This window comes from Poeciliopsis prolifica, unplaced genomic scaffold (assembly GCF_027474105.1).
Source record: "Poeciliopsis prolifica strain line A6 unplaced genomic scaffold, Auburn_PproV2 SCAFFOLD043, whole genome shotgun sequence".
Classification (NCBI taxonomy): domain Eukaryota; kingdom Metazoa; phylum Chordata; class Actinopteri; order Cyprinodontiformes; family Poeciliidae; genus Poeciliopsis; species Poeciliopsis prolifica.
The window spans coordinates 2,826,527-2,839,410 of NW_026562418.1; the positions used below are offsets into that span (position 1 = coordinate 2,826,527).

The window sequence follows — 12,884 nt, forward strand, 5'->3', positions numbered from 1 at the left end:
TTAAAAATGTCTTAAATTTGAGTTGGTGAAACCTGGGAAAAGGTCATCTACACCTGGCGTTGTGTGAAAAAGGTCTTCCTGATAAGTTATAAACTAACTGACCTGAATTGAATTTCACTAGCTAGTCCCAGCCCTGATTGCTGCCAGCAAAAAAGAATGGAGAAATGATTGAAATAGAACCCTTCTGGCAACATGAAGTAGGCCAAAAGCATCTCAAATACAAAGCTAGCATACCTCGATCTAATGAAATTCAGGAAAGGATGAAGAAAAGTTATTGTCATCTGTTTTTCTTGAGAGTTCTGGTGTCATTGCTAGTAAAAAGGAGAACCATTACTCACAAAAGGAGAAAACACAAACCAAAATGACTCCAGAAATGCATCTACCACTCATCTGGGAGGCAACGAAAAAGACCCAGAACAACAGCCAAGCACTGCAGGCCTCACTTGCCTTAACGTCAACTGACTGATTAAACAAAGGTGGAACATTTTGGAAGGTGTGTAACCCGTTACATATCAATCAATCAATCAAAATCAAGGTTTATTTGTGTAGCACATTACAGCAACAAGGCAGTTCAAAGCGCTTTTCATCATAAAAACACGAAAATATATCTGAAACATTACATTTTGCTGCACCACATAAGGTTGTGACATATGTGGCACAGCACAAAATTTAAGAGAAAGAAATGTATATCAATAGTCAAACATGGTAGTGTGAAGGTCTGGGACTGCTTTCCTATTCTGAGAACTGGACAACGAGATGAACTGATAAAATCATGAATCATTTCAATGGGAACCAGAAAATGCTGAATAAGAATTTCCGAACAGTTTGCAACCTTAACTTCAAGCACACTTGCAGTCCATATCCTAAAAAAAAAAATATCTATATGGTTAGAATGATCAATTCTAAAAAGCAGAGCAGGCCAAAATTGCTCCAATGTGAAAGAGGACTAATGCATGGCACTTTTCCTTGCAAGAGTGGCACAGCGAGTCCTTGGTGAGGGAGACAATCACTATAGCTTGTATGGACAGCTTTTTTTTCTCACCTACTGAATTTAATCAAGTTTGCTTTGTCTGGTTAAAAATTTCGTTTTGTGATCAGAACCATGTAGGCATGACAAAATATAAAATTTAGAAAGTGGCAAATGTTTGGTCACTAAACTGTAGACTATATTCATTCTGGCTGACTTTGAATCGGTTGTCAAATGCAGAACACAATAAAAGTATCATTTACATTTTAAGAGTGCACTGAACTTCCTGTGGATTGCATTAGGTGACAGGCTAAAACTCATGCCGCACAAGCTCAGAGTCTGAGCTCCACAGAAAAACAAACAGCCACACAGCCAGCAAATCAGACAAACACACACCGTCCTCTGCTCCGCTGTTTGCTGACACACTCCACTCAACGCTGCCATCATAATACTGTTAGGAAGCAATTTACAGATTTGCCTCCATTCAGCCCTCCCATCAAGAAACGGTTCTGATCGCATGTCTGATTTACATGTTCAACTCCCATCGTGATGAAGGAACAATAAGGAGACGTCACATTTTGGGAACCGGTGTGAAGTTCAGAGGCAGGGGCGCCGGGACCAAACAAAGCCCTTGACTTTTCGGGATACAGAAAGACAAACACCTTTTTGTTCTACAGAAGCACAGAGATGCATGGCGCAGTTTGTCAGAGATTTCTCCCATGTCATCCTCGACTCACTCCTGTCTGGCTCTCTGAACGGCTGACAGATTGTCATATCCAATAAATCAAGATTTACAAAGGCCACGGGTGAGTAATAATAATAATAAAAAAAGTGACAAGTCCTAATAATACGTGGCCGAGTCAAGTCTCTATTCAGCCGAGATCCTGGTGTGGCTTTTCCAATTCAGCGTGTAAACAAGATGCACCATCTCTTGATTAAATCGCTTACTCAGCACAGCTTCCAGCGAGGCTCTGCAAATGCAACTGTATTTCACCGACTTCTGCGAAAACCTTAAGCTAGAAGTACTTTTAAGTGTTATTTGTCCCTGTCTACAATTGCAACTAATCTCATTACTCCCAACCCCCCTCCTTCAGCTTTGAACAGATCGAATTAAAAAGCTGCCAGCTACAGGTTATTCCACAGGTTTAACGTCGTTTTAATTCACAGCGCAGGTAAAAAACCCTGGGAGGCTGAACAGGGTGTCACTGAGCCATCATCTCTGATTCCCTAGGTCATTAGAAAACTGCAGCAGAGGAGGAGTGTGCCTGTCCTGGTGTGTGTGCACACGAGTATTCAAAGATTACACTAATTTCTATGGAACCGTTCATTACGTTGACTTCAAAAAGCATGCTTTAAGCCTCAAACGGCTTCGGTTCACCTCCATGATTGAAGCCAACTCGTCCAGGATGCCGCAGTATGAACCGATGTTCGAACTTTGACTGGTCATCTTCCAAAGACTCTCTGCTCTTCTACTTACTTCAGCTGGGCAGCAAAATTCTGAACTTGTCAAGAAAAACTGAAAAGTGTCTCAAAGCATTAAGCTCGCTCAAGAAGGCTAACCATTTTATTTGTTCTAATAAGTAGCTTGTAGTTGATTAACATGATGTTTGTTGCTAATTTTCCATTATAAGACTGCAGAAAATATCCTAAATATATGGCGATTGCAACGTCAAGGTGTCGTTCAAAAGACTAAGCGAGGCCAGGTAAGCTAGCTCAAAAAGGCTAACCAGTTTTTTCATTGGAATCTAAGCAGCTTATGATTTATCAATGCAAAGGATCTCCAACATTTACAGGGTTTCGGACCACAGAAACCTGCAAGAAGCCAACATCCACAAATAATAAGTCCCTCTAAAAATACCAACAAATACTTATGTTACTAAATCAAACAGCAAATATCCCTTAATATGCATTAATACGCAAACCGTATTCAAACTATTGAGTGAGCGGATGTCCTCGCCCCTCATCTTTACCCCCCTTGGTTACGGCCAATAAGGAATGTGAAGAGTAAATGCCGATCCTGAACCAGCGACTGTGCAAACGTCACCCAATGGCATTTAAATTCACTGCATTTTCAATCATATAGAGTTTTGATATACTTTATCTTTTTTTTTTTTTGATCAGCAAATAGATTTTTCCATGAGTGAGTTGAAGGGGTTCAACAGATTTATGTTTGCAGGCTAAAATACTCCAAATGTCAGGAATGAACACACTGGATGTCAATGAGGTATATTTAGTCTGAGTCCTTAATGCAAGTCATCTAAGGTTACAGAGATGGTTTTGCTGCAATTAGTTAAGAATCAAAAGGAGAAAAATATGAACTCAACACCAATATCATTACAGCAACATTCCCATAGCATTAATCCTTTTTTTTTTAAGCCGAATTCATATTTTGGCAAAAATAAAAAAAAGGGCCTTTTTTGTTGCCAAAATCACTTGAGGCAAAATATGACTTGAGCCATTATTGAAGGTGATAATATGCAGGGAGATACTGACAGACGGAGATACTACATGCTGCTGATGGTTTCTGTCTGTTTGACAAAAAGGACAAAACATTGGTTTAACTTTTTTCTTCTCCTGACATTTAAGGCTCAAACTGATTTTTAAATCAGCTTCCATCTCAATTATAATCAACAAATAATGTGCAGCTTAGAAGTTTGTCTTTTAAACAGTCATTCATGTAACAGTTTTTGTGAATCCCCATCGTCTATCCAATCACTTGTCTCAAACCTCTTAGCTTTTCTATGTTTTCTCTGTCAATAAACACCGACCCCAATAGAATATCACCTTTTATGCAACAAAAATTATTTAAAGAGGCTCATGATGGCTGCGGCCCAGTGCACCCCTCTGTCACTTCTTTGTCCTTTTCCTCTTTGTGTTTCTGCCATTTTGCTGCGTTTCGTCTTTTGAGAGGGCGTCCCTGCGTGAGGCCGAGGCTGTCAGTTTGCCGGCAGCGCTTGTTGAGTTGAAGGCATGGGCCAGGTGGTACGCAGCGTCGACTGCCAATTAGAGCGGTGACCATGTGAGAAGCGGCCCGAGATAACGTCTAATTACCAATGGACCTCGGAGGCATAACAATTAGCTTCGCCTTTAAATAAACTCAACAAGAGGAAACCCACGAAGCCCGCTGCCAAAGTCCGTTTCCTTCTGTTTCAGTTTGCAAATATGACCCTCAGAGAACCTTATGTGGCCTTGCTGAGCGTCTGAAGTGGTGCTCATACGATATTGAGTCACTATTTGAGTACATTTATTTTCTTCTCCTGACAAGGTCACTGAGACTGGCAGCCTGTCAAGATCACAGTGATGAAAATAACAAGCGTGGAAGATGTTTTCCAGTCATGAAGACACTGAAGGACACACGCAGTTCAGAGTGCAGAGACCCCTGAAAGTATTCACACCCCATGTGTCACTTCACAACCACAAACCACAAGGTTATGTTTGATGCTCCAACACAAAGCAGTGTGCATTTGTGAGGACGAAAAAGTTTAACTTAAAAAAAAAAAAGGTAAAAAAAAACATGCAGTTTGTGTTGTCAGCCCACTTTACTCAAACACCCCTAAATAACAACCAGAGAACCATTCTATAAATGGCTTTGTGGTGACGAACTTTATACTTTGGACTTACTGAAAAAATTAACTTGATCTTTGGTTGAAATGTTGTGTTCATAGTTTACAGACGGTGTAACCAGTATTGGTCTCGATGGTCTCGGCCACCCTTGGTCTCAGTCTCCGGGGGTGAGGATTCGGGATTTTATTTCAAGACCAGTCAAGACCGCAACTGTGGAAAATCCAATGGCGACAGATAATTTAGCAGCGCTTCACTTTCACAGATGGTGGGGACTACGTCTAACTTTTTCAATAAATTTTTTCTAATGCTTTAGATTTCACACTAGCTAAAGCTATTGGTCTGTAGTTATTTAAGGCTACCAACCTTACTAGTTTTGTCCTCAATTACCAGCACAGGGGTAACAGATAAGGAATCTGGCAATTGCCCATGAGTCATATACCCAGAGAAACATATTCCAAGCAGCACAGCCACTTTTTGGTTAGCATATTTCAGATGTTCTGCTGTAATGCTATCAGAACTTGTTATTCTCACACAAGTACACTATTGCCTGCTGGACTTCACTAGAGGTTATTCTAACCGCTTCATTCTTAGCAATGTTTCCCAATCCATAGGATTCACTTTTTACACAGTTAAATAAGGCAGAATAGTGCTGTATCCATAGCTCTGCTATATTATGAGCCCCAGGTGTGCATTTTATGGTACTGGGGAGTAATGCAGACCTATTTAAGGCTGCTACATTAAACAGCATTCCAAAAGCCAATGGCATTATTACATAGCAGTCTTTTAGCGATGGCGTCTGCTCACATTTGGAAATGTATCGAATGGCATTTCGAAACTTTGAACTGGTGAGTTTTTTATAATCTGGGAGAATCCCATCTCTTGGTCTACCAGCTTGTACCCACATCTTATATATGCCTGTTTAGCTTCTGCATGACGCACGTTTATTCCAACCTGGCCTGATATTATGTGACAAGCTGTACAAAAAAAAAACGACGTATGCACTTGTTTCTTCATTCTCGCCTTTTCTCAATGGTCTAAGCTTTGTTGACCCTTGAATAAAACATCTTAAAGGCAAGTGCACATTTCTTTGTATAACTGACTCAGTGTTTATACCTTTCAATAAGTGGATTTCCACGACGGCTTCCTAACACTTCAGAGCCGTGTTAGGTTTTAAAACAATATCCCAAGCTTGTTCAGACCATCATCTGAAAATGGAAAGAGTATTTTGAAGAAGCAGTAACCTAACAAGTCAGGTAGTGGTATGAATGCACAATCAAACTCTGGTGTCTACATTTTGTGAAGAAGTTAGCTGTGTTCAGTGTCTTCTATAGTTTTCATTGATACTTGGGACAGTGCCACCACAAGTGAAAGACTAAATATATTTCTCAAAGGGTTTGGTTCATTTGACAGTCCAGTGTGAAATTGAACCACACCACCTGAAAATGTAAAATGTTGCAACTTTGGTCCCCAACTGAACAGAGTCCACTGAACCGGGACCTAACCAAACGTGAGAATGACTTAGATTAAATAAAACACAGGGTTTTGATAGGAGATCATGTTGGCACCTTTTTCCATTTGTGTCATCGTATTGCATAACATCTGACATCAAAAGATGTAAATACTTTTAGGTACTGCAAGTGCCTTGGCCAAATAATCAGGATGGCAAATAAACGACTTGCTCAACAAAGAAATCTAAACAAAATTCAGATCAAGAGGAAAACAATATCTCTGGTTGTGGTGCTAAGAGTGGTACAACATGGTTTTTACATACAGCGGAAGCTGGCATTTGTCATGCTGTGCTCCACCAAAAGGCACCTGCCAATAAGCATCACCAAAGGAGCAGCAATAAATTAATCTGACGAGCCTAATTGCAGGACAGGCATGTCGTCTCAACGCAGCTGATTGCGCTCGGGAAAGATTAAGGCGGCAATCACGGGGATTCTTGACAGGCGGAGGATGGCGGACCTTAATTGTCATTTAGCAGTCATCTGTGATAACTTCGCGACTGAGGGAAAATGTGGCTGAGGACGTTTTCCTTTTCTTGTGAATGTTCACAAGTAGGAAATGCCATGCATTCCCCGCAGAGTTTGTGCAGTCTGCTCAGGTTTTCAGAAAGGGTAAAAAAAAAAAAAAGACTAATGCTGAGGTGTTTCTTGGAAAACAGCCAGGACTGTTAAGTGGAAACAGAGGGCAAATAAAAAAGGCAGAGAGATGTCCAAAGGGAATACTGTGAAGGAAGAAAAGACGGTTTGTGACTGAGCCAAGAGGCCCCAATGCAGGACAACTATTGGTGAAATATACTTGTACAAGCTGCAGCGGCTTGCCGACCACCAAACCCCCCTGGAGCCTGGAAACATTTTTCTGCTGCAGCCTCAGTCGAAGACCTACAACTGTAAAGCCGCGCACTTAAAGGGCTGATTGGGTGTGTGGTGAGGCATGGGGATTTCTCTGTCTGACTGAATGGCAGAACTGAATAACTGATTACAGCAAAGCCAGAGCTGACTTGGACTCAACCTTCACACTACGGCAGCCGAGGACCAAAGGAAGATACCTTACAGGAAAGCTCTTAAAGCAGGAAGTCGGATCGTTATGAGAAACTCGCGGAAACTTTGGAATGAGCCGTTGGGCACTGGAGTGTGGAATACTTTCCGTTCAGCACCGGCGTGCTTTGAAGTGGAAACGGCGGCATCACCACTAGAGTGGTTTCATCAGGCCTTGCCTAGCGATGCGTCTTCATCTGGCTGGCAGCTGGTGAAAGTTGCTGTGATTCACTGTGACCCGTGGTAAAAGAGCTTGAGAAAAGGATTGCCATTCAGGGGAATTACATTCCCCTCTGGATTGAAATCTTTAGAGCACTCAGGAAAGACAGGACCAAGTCTGGCTGAGGCGGCAATTATCAGCAGAGCCTTCCTCTTAAAATAGTTTCCTGTCGCATGTCACAGAACCAATTACGTTTGCTAATAGAGAAAACAAATAAGCATCCAAAATTTGGTTCCGTCAGTTGTAGCATCCCCAGGGATCACCCTAATTCTCACAATAGTCACATTTGCAGATGTGAACTTTTAGCACCAATTATGCAATTGTAAAACTCTTGTTAATTTTGGCTAGATATCCATTCTATACTCCATAGCTGTACCAATGTTAAGTTCTCAGTCTTAGAAGTTAGAAGTAGAAAACTCTGGTTACCCGCCAGGCTTATAATATAACAATGTTTTAGCTTTATTAGGGCAAAACAGATGGGTAGGGGATAATTCAGCCATCATTTATGAAAATATATCATTTGAAAATGTGGCTTCTCTGTTTGGCACATCAGATAACAGTTAGTGTAAGGGTTAATGTTGAGAACTGTGCAGTATTGATTAGTTAAACTATACATTTGTCACTAGTGCACAGTATATCATTCTGTGTTTATATCTTTTTCAGTATATCATTCTGTGTTTATATCTTTTTCAGTATATCATTCTGTGTTTATATCTTTTTCAGTATATCATTCTGTGTTTATATCTTTTTCAGTACTAGTTTGAACATGAATGATTCAATTAACCTTTAACTTGCCTGATTTTCACCAAATGTGGAACAATATTGATATTGTACTCTACTGTTCTTTATGAAAGTGAAGGACAGTAGAGTCAGTAGTGCATTCGTTCTACTTCATTATATATGATAAGCTTTCTCTATAAAAGTCTGAAAAAAAAAAGAAATACAAAAATTTAGGCCAAAAGTGAATGAGTCACTCGACCGATTTGATGCAAAAATATCTTTAAATAGTAACAGCAAATCAAGATAATCACTTTTGACAACCTCAGTGCTGACAACATTAGTTTCTAGCTATAAAGCAAAATAATGGTCGTACAAGTTGAAGTTTGCACCAATCTTTAAACGAGGGACAGTGGTAGTAGGAAAGCCCCACCAAATCAAATTCTGCTTAAGGCCCCGTACAGCTCTGGCCCCCAGCTGCTATAAACACCGCAGCTCGGCTACCCCAGGTCAACCCATCCAGTCAGATTAAAGAACTGATGAGCCAGGGCCTCTGTGCCTTTACTCCACAGGCTTGTTGTTCATAAACCCCCCCCACCAAAAAACTAAGCAACAAGCTGCAGACGCCTTCATTAGGAAATGACATCTCTGGGATCACAACAAAACTCCAAGCCCATAAACTTGGAATTTACCAACACATGGGACACTGCAGGCCGTGAAAGCAAGACTGATTAATGTTTACTACATATTAAGAGAATATATCAAAGGAAATCCTTTTGTTGCTCTTAATGAGCTTGGTGCCAGGGGACTATCCAGCTCCTATTAAAGTGTTTAGTGCGGAGACATCTCTTCTTGTGAGCTCACAGTGTGCTGTAAATTCAACAGTTGCACAGGCTTAAACCAAAGGAAACGCAGCAAACACTTAAGTCAAAGAGGTAAGGTTTGCTCTAGTTAGACAGAAACACTCAGGGTTCCCATCCAGTTTGGAACTGCAAAGGTATTTTCCAAGTCTATAGAAGTAAGAAAAAAAATGTAGAAAAATCAGATGCAAAAGGTATAAATTTCTAAATTTTTCTATTATCAATCCATCATTTTTTCCCCCTGCATATCTGAGATTATGTCTAGAAGGTAGCAGGTTTAGGAAGGAAACCTAGGGCGCAATAACACCAGGTCTGATTAGTCCGCTTTAACCAAACTCGAGTGTGGTTGCCTTGAACGTCCGGCTCATTTGGGGAGAGGCAAATGCACAATCAAAACTCTGATATGGAACAAATAATAACCGAACTCTTGTTTCTACAAACCTAGGGTCGGTTGAAGTGAATTGTGGTGCGATTCGAATGCACGTGTGAACACCAAGTGAACCGGAGACTCCTCCAAAAGCAGGAAACAAACTACAGGGCATGGCATTCAGGTTAGATACAACCAAAACAAACTGGTGGGAGTAGTTCCAGTAGGAGAATTAACTTGTGGTGTTTCACTAAAGAGAAGAAAAATCTTCAATTGCTAAAATGTGATGCCACACCATTCTTCTTATTACATTTTGTGAAGGAGGAAGTTCAGCACAGTGTTTTCTTCTGAGGTTTTTTGTTGTTTCCTTCAGTTGTTCTTGGTGCAGCACCACCACAAGTGAAGGAGGCTGACGGCAACACGTTTTTCAATGTGTCGTGTACGCAGAAAAACTCTTAAGGTCCGAGACATCCTGATCTCTAAAACCACCACAACTAATTTCTTGGATGATTACTTTCTACCTTCACATGATCCTGAAGAATTGCTACTTGTATTCTGAGTACAATTTTTGGGTATTCCAGCCGCCTCTGCATCCAACAGAAAAAAAAGCCTTGGCATCAATTTATTCATCGGTCTGTTTGTCCGTCTATTATTCCATCAGTGTGTCCATTCATCCATCCAATAGTCCGTTATCTATCCTGTCATGCATCCCGTCCTCCTTCCTTTTTACCGTCTAGTTTTCGATATTTCCAGCTGCCTTAACATAAACCCCGAACAATTTAGACTCCAACAGTAAACTTTTGCATTTGTGTTTTTACATCATAAAAGGATTGAGTCAAACGTCAACTTGAGAATGGGGAAAAATGAAATTGACAGAGGCATGCGATGCAGCATATTTTGATATCAATCCGATACCAAGAGGTATTGCAGGTACTGAACACAATCCTAATAATTATTAATTTAGATAACATTTATAGATAACCTACAAAATATTTTGACCACATGTTTCCATGATGAACAGGAAAAAAAATAATAAACTCATTTGTGTGTGCATGGTTTTCCAAGTAAACAGATGACTTTTATGAACACATCAAAATCTTTTTTAATGGCAGTGATAAGAAACAATGAAAGAAAAACATTAAAAACAAAATCAAGAGGGAACATGAAACTAAAGTGTCACGTTAGTATCAATCAGATCAGATCAGATACCAACATCATCAATATTTTGGAGCCTCCCACCTTTAATGTTTGATGTTAGCTTTCCTTTAAAATAACTTCATGTGCTAGAAGCATGCGAGCAATTAAAATACTAAGCAGGTGGTAGAAAAACAAGCAGGAGGTAAACATGCAGACAGGAAGGCAGCGCCGCTCTGGGTGTTTCAAATCAGTCAGGAAAGTTACAGTTCAACACCTGCTCGTCCTCGCTAAGACTTTAATCCCGCGTGTTCACCTCTCAGTTTAACGCAGCCAGCTTAGAAACCAGAATTAGAAAAGAAGGTGACGCTACAAAGTGTCAGAAACACGCGTTCCGGCTTCGGCACTGACCTGAAGTCGCTCCGGGGCGGCGAGCGGCGTCCCGGCACTCGTCGCCGCAGCCGCAGCCGCCGGAGGCTCGGCGTGGAGCGGACCGGAGGGGCGAGTCGGAATCCGGCGCCAGAAGCTCCGAGCGAGAGCACGCGCTCCCAACTGCCTGTTTGAATGCAAGTTGACTCCGCGCGAGGCAGCAGCGGAGGCTGGAGGAGAAGCGGGCTGCGCCTCCTCTCCTGTCGTCCGCGGAGGTGGAGGACGGCAGAGGGCGGGGAGGCGCGGGGCTGCTGTTCCCTCCGCTCCCAGGCAGCGAGAGGCGGGCGGGTTAGCTCCTGAAGGCTGGCCGCGAGGGGCACAACGCCGCTACGCCCCCCAGCATCCTCACCGTTCTGATCATCCAGCCAGAAATCCTCCCAGATCATTAAAAGCGAGCCCGCCCGGTCTGCATCACCCGGTCTGCATCACCCGCTGTTGATTTCTGACTGAATTTGCTTCATTGGTGATACTTTAGTGACAGTAACCTAAAGAAAAAAAGTCTTTCTTTGCAGCGCCCTCCCTCCTTCCACCTTCACGCTGTCGCTGCAGCTGTTTTCCATCAGTGCAGCTGACTAATAGGATAACAGAGGTGACTGACGGATTAAAGGCAGCCAGTCTAAGCAGGGTAACCTCCACCAAGCTAATGACACTCAGTCACAGCAGCCAGAGGCCCTGCAGGAGAACAACCTGTTGGGCTGGCCGGTGTCACCAGCAATACCACTTTTATTGATTTCTCTTTGTTCCTTTATGTCCTGAAGCTATGAGGACATTTTTCTTAATGGGTGCCACTGCTACTGAATGGATCGCATCAGATTCGATCTGTCCGGAGTGTAAAACTTAAACCTTCAAGGTTTCGGTGGAGAACACCCGAGATGTTTTTTTTAAAGAAAAGCCAAGACGTGTGCTTTTGACAAAGTGAGCATTGCCCGAGAACTTTTGCCACTTTTTTTGAAAGCTATACAGCCACAAAGCTTCACTGCATTTACTGGGAGAAAAAAAAAAAAAAATCTGAAAAGTGTGGCGGGCGTTTATTTTCAACAACTGTTGAAAATAAGTAGGGGTGTTTTTCAACAGGGGTTGAGAAAAAACAAGTGGAACCTTCCTTCTACTTTGTAAGCTCACTCTTCCAAAGTACTGCATGTCTGTTTTCCAAAAAGGTGAAGAAAATATATGTTAGCTTTAATTTTGAGGTGAGAAAAATTATTTAAAATAAATAAATAAAAAATTCAAAAAATAATAAAGTTAATGAATAAAGTTCAAAAAGTTCACACTATTTTGTCAAGGATGACACTTGTGTCAATTTTTCTTTTAAATATATGAGCAACATTTCTCCAGCAGCCTGTGCAACATCCTGTTTGCATGTAGATAAGTTCCCCACCATTTCCTGTGTGGTTTCAGCTCAGCGCGCTGTCTTAAGATCAGCAGACGGACTGGCGCTTTGGCCGCACGGGCCCTTCACGAGTCAGCTGAGCGTGCGCGTCGGATCGCCGCTTGCTGGCACCACGTGTGCATCGGGGGAAAGCGGGGGACGCAGCGCGTCTTCGCTGCGTGGGAAAGCGAAGACAGGCTGGTGAAAAACGGGAGCCGGGAAACAGAAGCAGAGCTTGTATGCAAAATCTTGTTTACTTCTCTTGCTTTTGGCCACAATGTGCCATTGTGATGCCAGATATGGTAATCTTTGTTGCCATGGTGTTTGGCGCCAATTGTGAACTCAGGATGATGACTGCTGTAAGAGGGAGAAATGGATTTATTGCAGACCTCTTTGCCCCCCTCTCCATACTTTCAGAGTCATGAGGTAAAATCAGCAGTAACACTTTATTTGACGGGTTGTGAATAAGACTGTCATAACACCTGTCATGAACATGATTAAGTCTGCATGAATGTTGTCATAAAGTGTCATGACAGGTTTTATACAAAGTTGACATTATTCAAAATGTCTTTGTTATGACAACTTGACGTTAACCAAGAAATTGTGATCTCACATAAATTTGTTATTAAAGTATTACTGATTACACTTTAAAAATTATGTAGCTTTATGTTATACACACAGTATGGTTTGAAAGAGATAATCTGAAAAAAAAAGATG

At 41.6% G+C, this 12,884-nt stretch overlaps 1 protein-coding gene across 1 annotated transcript in view; it reads right to left on the bottom strand.

Moving 5' to 3' along the window:
* LOC129376364 (CMP-N-acetylneuraminate-beta-galactosamide-alpha-2,3-sialyltransferase 1-like) overlaps positions 1-11,725 on the bottom strand; it is a 67,484-nt gene extending 55,759 nt beyond the window's left edge. Inside the window, exon 1 of the mRNA XM_055055978.1 lies at positions 10,781-11,725. The gene's annotated coding sequence lies outside the window, so the exon portion shown is untranslated. The remainder of the gene's footprint in view (positions 1-10,780) is intronic.
* Positions 11,726-12,884: the final 1,159 nt, after the last annotated feature.